Source organism: Oncorhynchus clarkii, chromosome 30, assembly GCF_045791955.1.
Source record: "Oncorhynchus clarkii lewisi isolate Uvic-CL-2024 chromosome 30, UVic_Ocla_1.0, whole genome shotgun sequence".
NCBI lineage: Eukaryota > Metazoa > Chordata > Actinopteri > Salmoniformes > Salmonidae > Oncorhynchus > Oncorhynchus clarkii.
This window is the reverse complement of record NC_092176.1, coordinates 23,074,564-23,091,982: the sequence shown is the minus strand read 5'-3', so window position 1 is coordinate 23,091,982 and position 17,419 is coordinate 23,074,564. Positions and strand designations below refer to the sequence as shown.

General features: G+C 40.7%; 1 protein-coding gene across 5 annotated transcripts in view; it reads right to left on the bottom strand.

Annotated features, from left to right (window-relative positions):
- The window catches only part of LOC139389317 (phosphatidylinositol 4-phosphate 5-kinase type-1 beta-like), a 75,996-nt gene that overhangs the window by 36,435 nt on the left and 22,142 nt on the right, over positions 1 to 17,419 (bottom strand). The window lies entirely within an intron of this gene.

Genomic DNA, 17,419 nt, shown 5'->3' with positions numbered 1-17,419 from the left:
GGGGGTAGAGAAGGGGTGTGAGCAGCCATGCCTGCTGCACTAACTGTGCTGGATAAATGACTCCTCGTAAAGCACAGAGACAGTCTGCAGACCCTCAGAGTGTACTGTATGAGAAATAATGGTGCCCCAGGCAGGGCCAACACACAGTCAGACCTGCAGCACAAAGAAGCTCTTATTCACCATTCAGCCACACCAGAGTGTGTGTGCCTAATGTGAACATGTCAGCAAGTGTAAAGTGAGTCTTGTTGTTTAAAACCTCTTAAGGATCCACCCTTTTTTCCCCTCAAATGTTCACCTAAAATTACATACCCAAATCTAACTGCATGTAGCTCAGGACCTGAAACAAGGATATGCATATTCGTGATACCATTTGAAAGGAATGTACGAAAATATAACACATTAGATCTGGAAAAAAGTTATACAAAGAAAAAAAAAACATGCGTTTTTTTGTACCATCATCTTTGAAATGCAAGAGAAAAGACATAATATATTATTCCAGCCCAGGCGCAATTGAGATTTTGGCCACTAGATGGCAGCAGTGTATGTGCAAACTTTTAGACTGATCCAATGAATCATTGTATTTCTGTTCAAAATGTTGTGTTCCATACTCTTCTGGAACAAAAACTTTTTTAAAAAAGCATGGGAACCGGTTAATACGTTTATTTTAAGTTAGAGGCATTTTTTCGAGTCCCACACAAAAATGCAACAAAGCACCTATGCAAAGCCCTGACTCTGTCACTCAGAAATGTATTCCAGTGGCTTCCTGCTTCCCAGCTGAAAGTCTTTGCCGGTGTGTGTTTAGAATACCTGCCCCTCTCCCTCCAAAGCATAGCCTACTGTACTGACGTTGCGAGCTTGCTAGCTCAAAAGAACATTCAAAGTTCATTCACAGATTCCGCTCCCCCTAGGTATAATTCTGTGGACCTAATTCAGATAATGCATGTCATAACAAGATGTCCACCACTTTACACTTCCCTCTCTCCCCCACCCGCAAAATGTCAGTCGTATTGCATCATAGGCTACACTTGTCTGTCCATCACTCATGTAAACAACTACCTTGCCTGCTCTATCCGCACTGATTGCTGAAGTAATTTAACGAGATAAATGTAAAAATGGTTGATTTCACAAGTTAAAAAAGGATCAGAAAGGAACAATATAAACCAGTACTTTAAGGTTCTAACCGGTTCAGAACTTTATTTTGCTGGTCAGAACAGTGGAACGGAAAAAGAAATGGTGGTTCTGTTCAGAACGAAAGAGAATTTCAATTCCAACCCCTGCTAGTAGATATCTGTGAGGAAGCCTTAAAACAATTATAGGAAAGATATATTAGGGATGGGATTTTGAAAGAAAGTGTGTTCAAGTACTCTCATGAAAATAATGTTGAGTGTTCGCAAGTTAGTGAAAAGGGGCTAAAGGCAAAAAAGTATGCAGTATGCTACTGGTTTTTCCAATTACTGTTTTTTCTGATATACAACTGAAAACAAAACATATTTTTGCTGCACTTGACATAATCCCAACAATAAAAAGATTGAAGTGTTTGACATTTTTTCAGAGCATATACATTTTACCTGCTAAATAGTCTTTCAATTCTACGGGTCACGTCATCTCATTATATGCCAAAGATATCTTACTTTATCATACTCCAATATTTCACAACAATGCCTTGCGATAGGCCTCCAGAATGGTGCAGTGGTCTAAGGCACTGCATTGCAGTGCTAGCTGTGCCAGTAGAGACTCTGGGTTCGAGTCCAGGCTCTGTCGCAGCTGGCCGCGACCGGGAGACACATGAGGCAGCGCACAATTGGCCCAGCGTCATCCGGGTTAGGGAGGGTTTGGCCGGCAGGGATGTGCTTGCACTAGCGACTCCTGTGGTGGGCCGGGCGCAGTGCACGCTGACACAGTCGCCAGGTGTAAGGTGTTTCCTCCGACACATTGGTGTGGCTGGCTTCCGGGTTAAGTGGGCATTGTGTCAAGAAGCAGTGCGGCTTGGTTGGGTTGTGTTTTGGAGCTTAAAAAAGCTTCACCTCTCCCGAGTGCGTACAGGAGTTGCAGTGATGAGACAAGACTTACTACCAATTGGGGAGAAAAAGCGGTAAAAAAATAAATAATGCCTTACGATCTGGTCTTTTGCATCACCTCATGGTCCAAATGTGGAATCCGTACACCTTGCCGATTGAGAGTAATGGTTTAGGAACATTACAAGGATTGATAGACATTCATATTACCTTTTTTCTATATTTACAATTTAGGTCAGCTATGTTGGAAACCCAACTACCGAACCATCCAATGATGGGATTTGTAAATAAATTATCTGGGCTCCCAAAAGGACTGATGTCCAAAATATATAAACTACTTTTGGAAAGTTCATATTCTGAGCTAGCCAATAAAAAAATTATGATCCACAGATCTAAGTGAATCTGAACGACGCTTTAACTGGAATATTGAAAAATATGACATTGGCATCCCGTCAATTTATACATTTTACATTTGTTGACAGCATCCCATCAATTTATACATTTTACATTTGTTGACAGCATCCCATCAATTTATACATTTTACATTTGTTCAGACACTGTATTTAACGCTAAAGAAACTTTTCATTATACAATTGGCCCCAACTGTTCCTTCATACTTTTAAAATTTGTATATTTTTTTGAAACTAGGCAAGTCAGTTAAGAACAAATTCTTATTTTCAATGACGGCCTAGGAACAGTGGGTTAACTGCCTGTTCAGGGGCAGAACGACAGCTCGGGGGATTTGAACTTGCAACCTTTCGGTTACTAGTCCAACGCTCTAACCACTAGGCTACCCTGCCGCCCCAATGATGTGGGAGGGCCCTGCAGTTAAATACTTTTGGGACATGAGTATGTTGCTGAACGATGATAGCTCCTTGAATCTCTCAATACATCAGAGATTTCGCTAGAGACACACTTCTTTTTTCCCCTCCGTACTACATTTATTGTTACTTTCTGGCTCTGTGGTATGATCATGGTGATCAAAACTTTGTACTTGTGTACTTTTTAAAGTGTGTGGATGTGAGATTACATCAATGTGTGTATTGTGCCTGTAGCCCCCCAACAAGAAATGTACAATATTAATAAAGATTTGGTGACAAAAAAAAAAAGTGTTGCATTTGAGGATTTCAATAACTTATTATTAGTAATCGAATACAAACCTTTAAACGCGTACTCACGCCCGTCCTTAATAAATACTGTATTCTCATTGACTGTGGAATAAGCTGTTGTTTTATGATGAGCACAACATTCAGTCTGGTTTAACCAGGCTAGTCTGGTTTAACCACAGTCGTGGCCAAAAGTTTTGAGAATGACACAAATATTAATTTTCTGCCTCAGTGTCTTTAGATATTTTTGTCAAATGTTACTATGGAATATTGAAGTATAATTACAAGCATTTCATAAGTGTCAAAGGCTTTTATTGACAATTACATGAAGTTGATGCAAAGAGTCAATATTTGCAGTGTTGACCCTTCTTTTTCAAGATCTCTGCAATCCGCCCTGGCATGCTGTCAATTAACTTCTGGGCCACATCCTGACCGATGGCAGCCCATTCTTGCGTAATCAATGCTTGGAGTTTGTCAGACTTTGTGGGTTTTTGTTTGTCCACCCAACTCTTGAGGATTGACCACAAATTCTCAATGGGATTAAGGTCTGGGGAGTTTCCTGGCCATGGACCCAAAATATCTATGTTTTGTTCCCCGAGCCACTTAGTTATTACTTCTGCCTTATGGCAGGGTGCTCCATCATGCTGGAAAAGTCATTGTACGTCACCAAACTGTTCCTGGATGGTTGGGAGAAGTTGCTCTCGGAGGATGTGTTGGTACCGTTCTTTATTCATGGCTGTGTTCTTAGGCCAAATTGTGAGGGAGCCCACTCCCTTGGCTGAGAAGCAACCCCACACATGAATGGTCTCAGGATACTTTACTGTTGGCATGACACAGGACTGATGGTGCCCCAAACAATCGGAAAGGGGACTCAGAGAAAATGACTTTACCCCAGTCCTCAGCAGTCCAATCCCTGTACCTTTTGTATAATATCAGTCTATCCCTGATGTTTTTCCTGGAGAGAAGTGCCATCTTTGCTGCCCTTCTTGACTCCAGGCCATCCTCCAAAAGTCTTCGCCTCACTGTGCGTGCAGATTAGAGGTCGACCGATTATGATTTTTCAACGCCGATACCGATGTCGATTAATCGGCCGATTAAAACAAATATATGTATTTGTAATAATGACAATTACAACAATACTGAATTAACACTTATTTTAACTTAATATAATGCATCAATAAAATCAATTTTGTCTCAAGTAGATAATAATAATCGAAGCAGCGTTACCCATGCAGAGCAAGGGAAATAACCACCTCAAGGCTCAGAGCGAGTGAAGTTTGAAACGCTATTAGCGCACGCTAACTAGCCAGCCATTTCACTTCAGTCACATCAGCCTCATCTCGGGAGTTGATAGGTTTGAAGTCATAAACAGCGCAATGCTTGACGCACAACGAAGAGCTGCTGGCAAAACGCACAAAAGTTCTGTTTAAATTCATGTTTACGCGCCTGCTTCTGCCTACCACCGCTCAGTCAGATACTTAGATACTCAGTCAAATTATATGCAACACAGAACACGCTAGATAATATCTAGTAATATCATCAACCATGTTTAGTTAACTAGAGATTATGATTGATTGTTTTTTATAAGATAAGTTTAATGCTAGCTAGCAACTTACCTTGGCTTACTGCATTTGCGTAACAGACAGTCTCCTTGTGGAGTGCAACGAGAGAGAGACAGGTCGTTATTGCGTTGGACTAGTTAACTGTAAGGTTGCAAGATTGAATCCCCCGAGCTGACAAGGTGAAAATCTGTCGTTCTGCCCCTGAACGAGGCAGTTAACCCACTGTCCCTAGGCCGTCATTGAAAATAAGGATGTGTTCTTAACTGACTTGCCTAGTTAAATAAAGATTAAATAAAAGGTGTAAATATATATATATATATATATATATATAATAAAAAATATATATTTAAAAAAACATATATATATATATTTTTTTTTTTTTTATAAATAAAATAAATAATAAATCGGCAAATTGGCCCCCAAAAATACTTGTTGTAACTTGTTGTTATGAAAACTTGAAATCGGCCCTAATTAAAATCGGCCATTCCGATTAATCGGTCAACCTCTAGTGCAGATGCACTCACACTTGCCTGCTGCCATTCCTGAGCAAGCTCTGTACTGATGGTGCCCCGATCCCGCAGCTGAATTAACTTTAGGAGACGGTCCTGGTGCTTGCTGGACTTTCTTGGGTGCACTGAAGCCTTCTTCACAACACTGGAACCACTCTCCTTGAAGCTCTTGATGATCCGATAAATGGTTGATTTAGGTGCAATCTTACTGGCAGCAATATCCTTGTCTGTGAAGCCCTTTATGTGCAAAGCAATGATGGCTGCACGTGTTTCCTTGCAGGTAACCATGTTTGACAGAGGAAGAACAAGCACCACATCTCGGGAGTTTCCAGTCTGTTATTCAAACTCAATCAGCATGACAGAGTGATCTCCAGCCTTGTTCTCATCAACACTCACATCTGTGTTAACGAGAGAATCACTGACATGATGTCAACTGGTCCTTTTGTGGCAGGGCGTAAATGCAGTGGAAATGTTTTTGGGGGATTCAGTTCATTTCCATGGCAAAGAGGGACTTTCCAATTAGTTGCAATTCATCTGATCACTCTTCATAACATTCTGGAGTATATGCAAATTGCCATCATACAAACTGAGGCAGCAGACAGAAACTTCATATTTGTGTCATTCACAAAACTTTTGGTCACGACTGTACAGCCGTTTACATACACTTAGGTTGGAGTCATTAAAACTTGTTTTTCAACCACTCCACAAATTTCTTGTTAACAAACTATGGTTTTGTCAAGTCGATTAGGACATCTACTTTGTGCATGACACAATTGTTTACAGACCGATTATTTCACTTATAATTCACTTAAATCACAATTCCAGTGGGTCAGAAGTTTACATACACTAAGTTGACTGTGCCTTTAAACAGCTTGGAAAATTCCAGAAAATGATGTCATGGCTTTAGAAACTTCTGATTGTTTAATAGACATCATTTGAGTCAATTGGTGGTGTACCTGTGGATGCATTTCAAGGCCTACCTTCAAACTTGGTGCCTCTTTGCTTGACATCATGGGGAAATCAAAAGAAGTCAGCCAAGACCTCAGAAAAATAATTGTAGACCTCCACAAGTCTGGTTCATCCTTGGGAGCAATGTCCAAACGCCTGAAGGTACCACGTTTATCTGTACAAACAATAGTACGCAAGTATAAACACCCTGGGACCACGCAGCCGTCATACCGCTCAGGAAGGAGACGCGTTCTGTCTCCTAGAGATGAATGTACTTGGGTGCAAAAAGTGCAAATTAATCCCAGAACAATAGCAAAGGACCTTGTGAAGATGCTGGAGGAAACAGGTACAAAAGTATCTATATCCACAGTAAAATGAGTCCTATATCGACATAACCTGAAAGGCCGCTCAGAAAGGAAGAAGCCACTGCTCCAAAAAAAAGGCCAGACTGCAGTTTGCAACTGCACATGGGGACAAAGATCGTACTTCTTGGAGAAATGTCCTCTGGTCTGATGAAACAAAAATAGAACTGTTTGGCCATATTGATCATCGTTATGTTTGGAGGAAAAGGGGGAGGCAAAGAACACCATCCCAACCGTGAAGCACAGGGGTGGCAGCATCATGTTGTGGGGGTGCTTTGCTGCAGGAGGGACTGGTGCACTTCAAAATAGATGGCATCATGAGGAAGGAAAATTACATGGATATATTGAAGCAACATCTCAAGACATCAGTCAGGAAGTTAAAGCTTGGTCGCAAATGGGTCTTCCAAATGGACAATGACCCCAAGCATACTTCCAAAGTTGTGGCAACATGTCTTAAGGACAACAAAGTCAAGGCATCGGAGTGGCCATCACAAAGCCCTGGCCTCAATCCCTTAGAAAATGTGTGAGCAGAACTGAAAAAGCGTGTGTGAGCAAGGCGGCCTACAAACCTACACCAGCTCTGTCAGGAGGAATGGGCCAAAATTCACCCAACTTATTGTGGGAAGCTTGTGGATGGCTACCTGAAACGTTTGACCCAAGTTAAACAATTTAAAGGCACTGCTACCAAATACTAATTGAGTGTATGTAAACTTCTGACCCACTGGGAATGTGATGAAAGAAATAAAAGCTGAAATAAATAATTCTCTCTACTATTATTCTAACATTTCACATTCTTAAAAAGAAAGTGGTGATCCTAACTAGCCTAAGACAGGGAATTCTTACTCGGATTAAATGGAATTGTGAAAAACTGAGTTTAAATTTATTTGGCTAAGGTGTATGTAAACCTCAGACTTCAACTGTACTGAGAACATCATAACAATATACACTGAACAAAATAAACAGTTAGTGATGTCATAGATAGGGTTGTTGTGTGTAGGGTTGCAAAGGGAGGGTATATTACTTGAAACGTTCAATGTTTACCAGTAAACTGCCAGACTGATGGTATTCTTCAAGGATTTTATGTAATCTATCACAAGATATCTAATGGCCCTTTTGAGTACTTCAGATTATCACAGGTGTTAGTAATTATCTCTGGCCCTCTGTGTGGCCTTATCACATGTAAAATATATTAAACAATTAAATAGGATAATAGAATGACAAAGCTGTAAAACATTATCCTAAATCACTGGCGGTAGGTGCTGATCATTTTTTTATGAGCATGGCCTTATTTCTACTACAGCATATTGAATGACTGTCAATCAAATTCCATTCACCCAGCTCAATGTAACAGCGATAGGTTTAGGCTACTACGAATGAAAGTTTACAAAATAGGTGCACAGGTCAAGAGAATTTTGAACAATCAAGGTGACAGGCAGTGACACATTCAATACCGCCTTGCACACTCTTGCCTGCATCTAGCTGATCTAGGGTGTAATCATTAGTTAAACAGCTGAAGATATAGGTATGTATGGACAAATTCAGATATGTTTATCCCTGTTTTGTTCCTTTTAAGAAATGTTTTTTAATAATATGCATGTCAATCTCTCCTGGCTGAAAGTGGAGGAGAGATTGACTTCATTACTACTTTTATTTATGAGAGGTATTGGCATGTTGAATGCACCAAGCAGTCAGTCTAAACTACTCGCACACAGCTCCGACACCCATGCATACCCCACCAGACATGCCACAAGAGGTCTCTTCACAGTCCCCAAGTCCAGAACAGACTATGGGAGGCACACAGTTCTACATAGAGCCATGACTACATGGAACTCTATTCCACATCAAGTAACTAATGCAAGCAGTAAAATTTGATTTAAAAAAACAGATTAAAAAGACACCTTATGGAACAGTGGTGACTGTGAAGCAACACAAACATTGGCAGACACACGCATACACACACACGATAACATACGCACTATACATACACATGGATTTAGTACTGTAGATATTTAGTAGTGGTGGAGTAGGGGCCTGAGGGCATACAGTGTGTTGTGAAATCTGTGAATGTATTGTAATGTTTTTAAAATTGTATAAACTGTCTTAATTTTGTTGGACCCCAGGAAGAGTAGCTGCTGCTTTGGCAGGAACTAATGGGGATCAATAATAAATACAAATAGGCTAAATGAATACACCCATGACCACACACAAACAGTTCACTTTCATAGCTAGCACATAAAAACAGCATGATTTGCTTGTTTGCTCATTAAATAGCAGGCAAAAAAATAAAAAATAATAATAATTCCAAGCCAAACCTTCATATCAATAAATGATCAAAACCAAAGTTTACCTTGACTTGGAAGAGTTCCAGTGTTGGATAGCCATAGCCAGCTAGCTAACATAGCATTTCTTTCTGTTTGAGCAGGGTGTTTGAGTAGTCGAAACTAGCTAGCTGCATTTGCTAGCTAAGTGAAAGTAAAAAAATATACATATCTAAAATATAACCAAATATAGCTCTCTTCCCCTTCATTTTGGAAGAAATTCAATTGTTCAAAACTGTTCAACTATCGTCTTTCTCTCTCTTTGAGTCAACTACTCACCACATTGTATGCACTGCAGTGCTAGCTAGCTGTAGCTTATGCTTTCAGTACTAGATTCATTCTCTGATCTTGATTAGGTGGACAACATGTCAGTTCATGCTGCAAGATCTCTGATAGGTTGGAGGACGTTCTCCGGAAGTTGTCATAATTAGTGTAAATATATGGAAGGGCTGAGAACCATGAGCCTCATAGATTTTGTATTATAGTCAATGTACCCAGGGGAAGACAAAAGCTACACCATGGGGCTACCCTACAGAGTGCTGCTGAGGCTACTGTAGACCATCGCAAAAGTGTTTTAATAAATTATTTGGTGAAGTGAATATATTTAGTATAGTTTTATCTAAAAAATAACCTTCACTAATTTACATTTTTATTAAATTCACCCTCCACTTCCCTAAATATAAACCATCAACTTAGTGAATACCATTGGTGTTAAATATGAGGGTTTCAGCATGAAATATATTTTATTTATTTTTTATAAACATTTATTTATTTGACTGTCAATATGAATTTGTTGTCCATGTTTTGGCGTCAAACTGGTGGCAGTTTAGTTGGAAGAGAGTTGCAGAGTTAACTGAAAATAATGCAATTTTTCATTCAAAGCTTTTTTCACTAATTAGGCTATTTTCTCTTGAACCATCTACTAGAAACTTAGACAATATGGACAGATATAAAAAAGGAATACTATATATGAATACATTTTGTACAAGTTATTCAAGTATAAATTACCAAAGTTACAATAGATTAGCATACATTTTCTGTTAATTACCAATATTACTGAAGATTCCGGTAACTTTGGTAAATGACCGATAGCGTTGCAACCCTGTTTGTGTGTCGGTCTGCACCTGAACTGGCTGACATTAAGAGCGGAATGTAGCAGAGAGACAATCTGTGTTCATCTACAGACTGAAGCCTTATCTGTACACCAGCTCTCTTGTTACTATAGCAACACAGCAGCAGCACACAGGGTAAATACTATTTGACTTGGGGCTGATGTCTGTGCTGTAGGTCAGGTAAGGAAAGACTGTCTCTCGCTGTGTGTGTGAGTATTCTGTCTGTGGTGTGTGTGTGTGTGTGTGTGTGTGTGTGGCCATTGGCTGTTCGCCTTCAGGGGCAACATTGAGTCATAACATGTTTATTCAAATGCAAATGAAAATATCATGTATATTACATAAAGTCACCGATATTGCATAACATGTATAAAGAACAGAATTCACAGCCACACAGTCATTTCTCCAGGATCCTAGTGAAGAAATCACAACTGTGTATTGTCTAACATTATTATTATTGGTGCTGTACAGTCTGTTGGCCAATCAGACCTAAGCTAACCTGGGTAATCATAATAAGTCATGTTTCCTGGTGCTGGGTCTGTCTGTATGGATACTGAACAAGAGGAATGTTAATTAGTCAGTCAGTCTGTCTGTCTGTCATAGGGAAGGGGATGCTGACGGTGCCTCACTCCCACTCTACCTCACTCCTACTCTCGCTCTCTCTACCGCCTCCTCCTCTCTCTTTTTCTCTCCCTCTTTCTCTCTGCCCCCCTATCCCCACCTCTCTCCCCCTCTCTCGCTCTAACCCCTCTCCCTATCCCTCTACCCCCCCCCTCTCTCTGTCTCTAAGCCACCTGACCTGTGACCTTCCCAGCCAGCCATTGCTCCCTCTATCAGACCTTTTCCAGAACAATCCACGAGAGGCCCACAGCTGCAGAGCTGTTGTTCCCAGCTAAACAAAGAGAGATGGATGGATGGCCCTTTTTCAAACAGAACACTCATATCAACAGCTGTTGAAGCTCACTAACACATTCAACGCATAGCCATATATAGTACAGCGTACAAGCACATGGATCTGATTTGATGTAAATAGTGTGATGTTCGATGTCAGAGCAAAGAGCTATTAAGAACAGTCTCTCTCAAGGACACTGTATGTGGTATATGAACTTAATAAGAACGTTGCCAGAACACTTGGGAAATGCTGTGGACAAAAGTAATGGGAACTTCCTGAGGCGAGGCCCTGACACTATTCCTGAACGAGCTAGTGTAGCAGGGGGAATGGGATGGGCTGCTGGGGTTTGGATTGGAATCAAAACAGGTAAAAGGAGCTGAATCAATATTGAAGTATAGACTCAGTCCTTTACTGTAAAGACTCAATAAAATACTCCCTAGTCTACAAGGGCCAACAAGAACACAGTATCAAATGGAACAGCTCTGCTGCGTAAAGTATCCTTCTCCAATGTGTGTTTGTGTGTGCGTGTCCATATAAAAGTGCACACGAGAGAGAAACACAGATAGAAAGATAAATGAGAGAACGAGGGGAAGGGAGTCAACGCACAGCTCAGGAGACTAGCTACATCATTAGTCAAATCTAAAGTTGGCCCTGCCCTGTGAGTGGTGTGGCATGAGACAAACTGAAGCCCCCCTCAGTCTGCATGGCATGGCATTGTAGATCCTCTGTGTAATAATACACACTATCTCCATTTCACACAACACTCAAGCAGGGAATTCACATGCACGCACATGCACACAAACAAACACACCTCAGATACATGTTCCAATGTTCAGAGTAAGTGTTTGTCTGCAGAACTTGTGAGAACCTTTTCAGCTAAAATGTTTCTTAGCAAGCTTCACACAACTGTACAGCTTCACACAGCTCTATACAGAGACACATGCTGAACCGACTGAGATGTGTTTGGATACGGCCGGCAGGTCTCATGCACTGGAGGTTTGCTGTGTAAATGTGAGTGAGTGAGTGAGATTATGTTAGACACACTGGGGTGTGGCTATGCTCTCACGGTCTCCATAGCTCCAGGAGTTTATTTGCCCATCCCTTCCACTCTATTCCCTCTCTCTTCCACTCAATCTCTCTATCCTCCTGTAGGCTGAAACTTCAACTCCCTGAGAGCAAACAGAGAGCCGAGTGAGGATCTAACACCAGGGCTGTATCTCAAATGGCACCTTAGTCCCTATATACAGTTGAAGTCGGAAGTTTACATACACCTTAGCCAAATACATTTAAACTCAGTTTTTCACAATTTAATTTAATCCTAGTAAAGATTCCCTGTCTTAGGTCAGTTAAAAGAAAATGGTGATCCTAAGAATGTGAAATGTCAGAATAATAGTAGAGAACTTTTTATTTCAGCTTTCATTTCTTTCATCACATTCCCAGTGGGTCAGAAGTTTACATACACTCAATTAGTATTTGGTAGCATTGCCTTTACATTGTTTAACTTGGGTCAAACGTTTAGGGTAGCCTTCCACAAGCTTCCCACAATAAGTTGGCTCATTCCTACTGACAGAGCTGGTGTAACGGAGTCAGGTTTGTAGGCCTCCTTGCTCGCACACGCTTTTTCAGTTCTGCCTACAAATGTTCTATGGGATTGAGGTCAGGGCTTTGTGATAGCCACTCCAATACCTTGACTTTGTTGTCCTTAAGCCATTTTGCCACAACTCTGGAAGTATGCATGGAGGCATAGTCCATTTGGAAGACCCATTTGTGACCAAGCTTCAACTTCCTGTCTGATGTCTTGAGATGTTGCTTCAATATATCCACATAATTTTCCTGCCTCATGAAGCCATCTATTTTGTGAAGTGCACCAGTCCCTCCTGCAGCAAAGCACCCCTACAACATGATGCTGCCACCCCCGTGCTTCACGGTTGGGATGGTGTTCTTCGGGCTTGCAAGCCTCCCCCTTTTTCCTCCAAACATTACTATGGTCGTTAAGACCAAACAGTTTTATTTTTGTTTCATCAGACCAGAGGACATTTCTCCAAGAAGTATGATCTTTGTCCCCATGTGCAGTTGCAAACCGTAGTCTGGCTTTTTTATGGCTGTTGTGGAGCAGTGGCTTCTTCCGTGCTGAGTGACCTTTCAGGTTATGTCGATATAGGACTCGTTTTACTGTGGATATAGATACTTTTGTACATGTTTCCTCCAGCATCTTCACAAGGTCCTTTGCTGTTGTTCTGGGATTGATTTGCACTTTTCATAGCAAAGTACATTCATCTCTAGGAGACAGAACGCTGTGGCTGCGTGGTCCCAGGGTGTTTATACTTGCGTACCATTGTTTGTACAGATGAACGTGGTACCTTCAGGAGTTTGGAAATTGCTCCCAAGGATGAACCAGACATGTGGAGGTCTACAATTATTTTCCGGGAATATTCCAAGCTGTTTAAAGGCACAGTCAACTTAGTGTATGAAACTTCTGACCCACTTGAATTGTGATACAGATTATTTCACTTACAGTGCCTTGCGAAAGTATTCGGCCCCCTTGAACTTTGCAACCGTTTGCCACATTTCAGGCTTCAAACATAAAGATATAAAACTGTATTTTTTTGTGAAGAATCAACAACAAGTGGGACACAATCATGAAGTGGAACGACATTTATTGGATATTTCAAACCTTTTTAACAAATGAAAAACTGAAAAATTGGGTGTGCAAAATTATTCAGCCCCTTTACTTTCAGTGCAGCAAACTCTCTCCAGAAGTTCAGTGAGGATCTCTGAATGATCCAATGTTGACCTAAATGACTAATGATGATAAATACAATCCACCTGTGTGTAATCAAGTCTCTGTATAAATGCACCTGCACTGTGAGAGTCTCAGAGGTCCGTTAAAAGCGCAGAGAGCATCATGAAGAACAAGGAACACACCAGGCAGGTCCGAGATACTGTTGTGAAGAAGTTTAAAGCCGGATTTGGATACAAAAAGATTTCCCAAGCTTTAAACATCCCAAGGAGCACTGTGCAAGCGATAATATTGAAATGGAAGGAGTATCAGACCACTGCAAATCTACCAAGACCTGGCCGTCCCTCTAAACTTTCAGCTCATACAAGGAGAAGACTGATCAGAGATGCAGCCAAGAGGCCCATGATCACTCTGGATGAACTGCAGAGATCTACAGCTGAGGTGGGAGACTCTGTCCATAGGACAACAATCAGTCGTATATTGCACAAATCTGGCCTTTATGGAAGAGTGGCAAGAAGAAAGCCATTTCTTAAAGATATCCATAAAAAGTGTAATTTAAAGTTTGCCACAAGCCACCTGGGAGACACACCAAACATGTGGAAGAATGTGCTCTGGTCAGATGAAACCAAAATTGAACTTTTTGGCAACAATGCAAAAAGTTATGTTTGGCTTAAAAGCAACACAGCTCATCACCCTGAACACACCATCCCCACTGTCAAACATGGTGATGGCAGCATCATGGTTTGGGCCTGCTTTTCTTCAGCAGGGACAGGGAAGATGGTTAAAATTGATGGGAAGATGGATGGAGCCAAATACAGGACCATTCTGGAAGAAAACCTGATGGAGTCTGCAAAAGACCTGAGACTGGGAAGGAAATTTGTCTTCCAGCAAGACAATTATCCAAAACATAAAGCAAAATATACAATGGAATGGTTCAAAAATAAACATATCCAGGTGTTAGAATGGCCAAGTCAAAGTCCAGACCTGAATCCAATCGAGAATCTGTGGAAAGAACTGAAAACTGCTGTTCACAAATGCTCTCCATCCAACCTCACTGAGCTCGAGCTGTTTTGCAAGGAGGAATGGGAAAAAATGTCAGTCTCTCGATGTGCAAAACTGATAGAGACATACCCCAAGCGACTTACAGCTGTAATCGCAGCAAAAGGTGGCGCTACAAAGTATTAACTTAAGGGGGCTGAATAATTTTGCACGCCCAATTTGTCAGTTTTTGATTTGTTAAAAAAGTTTGAAATATTAAATAAATGTCGTTCCACTTCATGATTGTGTCTCACTTGTTGTTGATTCTTCACAAAAAAATACAGTTTTATATCTTTATGTGTGAAGCCTGAAATGTGGCAAAAGGTCGCAAAGTTCAAGGGGGCCGAATACTTTCGCAAGGCACTGTATAATTCACTGTATGTAAACAATTGTTGGAAAACTTACTTGTGTCATGTACAAAGTAGATTTCCTAACCGAGTTGCCAAAACTCTAGTTTGTTAACAAGACATTTGTGGAGTGGTTGAAAAACAAGTTTTAATGACTCCAACCTAAGTGTATGTAAACTTCCGACTTCAACTGCAGTGCACTACTTTTGACAAGGACCATTAGCGCTCTTGTCAAAAGTAGTGCACTATGAAGGGAATACAGTACCTTGCAAAAGTATTCATCCTCCTTTGTGTTTTTCCTATTTTCTTGCATTACAACCTGTAATTTAAATAGATTTGTTTTATGTCATGTAATGGTCATACACAAAATAGTCCAAATTGGTGAACTAAAATGAAAAAAAATTGAAAAGTGGTGCATGCATATGTATTCACCCCCTTTGCTATGAAGCCCCTAAATAATATCTGGCGCAACCAAATACCTTCAGAAGTTACATAATTAGTTAAATTAAGTCCACCTCTTGTGCAATTTAAGTGTCACACAGATCTGGTCAGATGAGACTAAAATTGAGCTTTTTGGTCATCAAGGAAAACGCTATGTCTGGCGCAAACCCAACACCTCATCACCCCGAGAAAACCATCATCATGCTGTGGGGATGTTTTTCCATCGGCAGGGACTGGGAAACTGGTCAGAATTGAAGGAATAATGGATGGCGCTAAATACAGGGAAATTCTTGAGGGAAACCTGTTTCAGTCTTCCAGAGATTTGAGACTGGGACGGATGTTCACCGTCCAGCAGGACAATAACCCTAAGCATACTGCTAAAGCAACACTCGAGTGGTTTAAGGGGAAACATTTAAATGTCTTGGAATGGCCTAGTCAAAGCCCAGACCTCAATCCAATTGAGAATATGTGGTATGATTTAAAGATTGCTCTACACCAGCGGAACCCATCCAACTTGAAGGAGCTGGAGCAGTTTTGCCTTGAAGAATGGGCAAACATACCAGTGGCTAGATGTGCCAAGCTTATAGAGACATACCCCAAGAGACTGGCAGCTGTAATTGCTGCAAAAGGTGGCTCTACAAAGTATTGACTTTGCAGGGGTGAATAGTTATGCATGCTCAAGTTCTGGATTTTTTTGTCTTATATCTTGTTTGTTTCATAATAAAAAATATTTTGCATCTTCAAAGTGGTAGGCATGTTGTGTAAATCAAAATGATACAAACCTCCAAAATATCTATTTTAATTCCAGGTTGAAAGACAACAAAATAGGACAAATGCCAAAGGGGATGAATACTTTCGCAAGCCACTGTTTGGTGCCATTTGGGATGCTCTTGTGTAATATCCCTTCCTCCCCCTACCTACATTAGCCCAGGTGCCAGGCTCAGGCTGCTCCTGCTGCAGCCAAATTGGCATTGTCTGGCCTAACAGTTTCGCAAGGCAACGTTGTAGCGTTGTTCAATGCAGAAACAGTCAGGTCCCCAGACTGTGAGAACAGAGACTAGCCAGAGAATGCATTCAACCCTTAACCCTTTGACGTGTACGATCACATATGTGATTATTGTTGAGTACTCCCTGCAGCATACCATCGCAAATATGTGATTGGAACAGTAGCAACAGAGCGTATGATGCAACAAACACGTCTAAACAGCATTGTTGTCTGAAAATAATCTAAAATGTTTTGTACTGATGGGAAATAAAAAGGTAATCACAACTTTATTCCTCAATGTCACCTTTTATTGTAAAAGATAAACGCGAAATTAATTTTAGCGTCACACGGAACATATCCAAACTCATTCCATAAACCAGTCGCGGTGACAGATAAACAAAACACAAGTTAGCGACCTAACAGCTAGACTTGTTTACAATGCACCACATCTCTGGTGAGCACAAGGGAGAAATGTAATATTGTTTAGAAAAGAGATGCTGTTAGTTTAGCTGAGACGCAGCTAAATTCTTTATGATGGCAGCCATGTTTGTTTATGTTTGACAAGCGAAAACTCCCTAATCCCAGAACGCCATTCACTATAAAACGCAAACAAACAAAGTCAAATTCGGCTGTGCCCATTGCCCAAAAAATATTAATTTAGATTGGCACCTGACGTCTGACAAGTTGTTTACAGCTTTTGACAAATCACACAGATTATTACCCATAGTATAAACCTACTGCCTAGTTTAACAGTAGCGCGAAAGCTAAACAGGGTTGCCAGATTTGGTTGAAACCATTTTAGGGGGTTTGTGGGAGGGTGGGTAGAAATGGGGGAAGGTATAATGCAGGAAATATTACTATGATGAGGGATTTATCAATAAATTGAGGCAAACAAAGGAGAACAAAAAATAAAACCCCTGGAAAGGGGGTCTGAGCTGGCAACCATGAGTAATGATAGTTTCAATCTGTCAGTCAGTGAACCATCCCTATAACTCGTTATGTTATTACATATTTGGTCTGAGACATTTACATGACAACATGATGGCA